The sequence below is a fragment of the Phyllostomus discolor genome, chromosome 1 (genome assembly GCF_004126475.2).
Source record: "Phyllostomus discolor isolate MPI-MPIP mPhyDis1 chromosome 1, mPhyDis1.pri.v3, whole genome shotgun sequence".
NCBI classification, from domain to species: Eukaryota; Metazoa; Chordata; class Mammalia; order Chiroptera; family Phyllostomidae; genus Phyllostomus; species Phyllostomus discolor.
Window position 1 is genome coordinate 48,542,418 of NC_040903.2, and position 1,158 is coordinate 48,543,575.

Genomic DNA, 1,158 nt, shown 5'->3' on the forward strand with positions numbered 1-1,158 from the left:
GCCACCTAGATGTCTGGCTACTGTGAGTGCTGTTGGCTCTTCTGGGCCTGCCCATCCAGAAAGCAGCCTGACCCAAGGTCATGCCCTGTCCAGGAGGGTTCACATCTAATGACTCATTAAGGTGGAAGGAGATATAAGGCTTGGTCACTTCGCTCCAAAATAGGATAACAGATCATTTTGGTCCCTAGCTCCCTATGGGTTTGGCTGAGGCTGCTTTTGGCTCAATTCCCTCCACCCCATCTTGCTTCCTTCTCCTCCCTGCCACGGGTGTTGATCCCAGAGACACTTCCTAATGAACATCCTGTACCCCAGCCTGTGTCTCAGAATCTGCTACCTGCAAACCACCAACTGCAATCCCAACTGGGGATACTGTGTGTTGAGTGATAGGACAATACGTGATAAAGAATTTGGAACAGTGCCTGGTATGCAACCAATAAATATTGGCTATAATAATTATTACCTCAATTCTGTCCAGACCCTCTTACTTCACTGCTGAGATAAGACTCAATTATTTGTTTCGCTATTATTGGGTTACTGCGATGTACTGAGTTTTACTCTCGGCACTGAAGATGCAAAAGGGAATCAAAGCACAGGTCTTACACTGAAGACCTCAGACTCTAAAGAGAGAGGCACACCTATCAATCGCCATGCAGTGGAAGAAGCACAATAGTAGAGATATGTCCAAGGCCCTGTGCTAGTGTCCTGGCCTCGCCTCTGCATGGACTCTCTTATCTTCCAGAAGGAACTAGAAAACCATCTGGTGTGATTTCAGTCATCCCAGACAGGTCCTGATGGTCCATCCCCTCTCCAGTGCCTCTCCTCATGTCACTATTTCCCACTTGTTCATTCTGCCATTCCCATTTCTAGGCAGACTTTTTATATATTATTTTTTGAGCTGAAGATTTTGAGTCTGGATAAAATGCAAATGTCTCCAACAGGGTTTACACCTTCAGTGCAATTCAGAAACTGTGGTTTGGGCCTGGGGCTGAGCACCTATTCATTGTGAGTAGAGTTTTGGACAAGATGCATGTGTTATTTTGGGTACCCCAGGGAGCAGATGAAGTCAGAGTGCAATAGGTTTATTGGGGGTGACACCTGTGAATGGGAAAGGGGGAGGAAGGAGGGTTGGACAGGGACAGCCTGGGACTGTGATGCAGA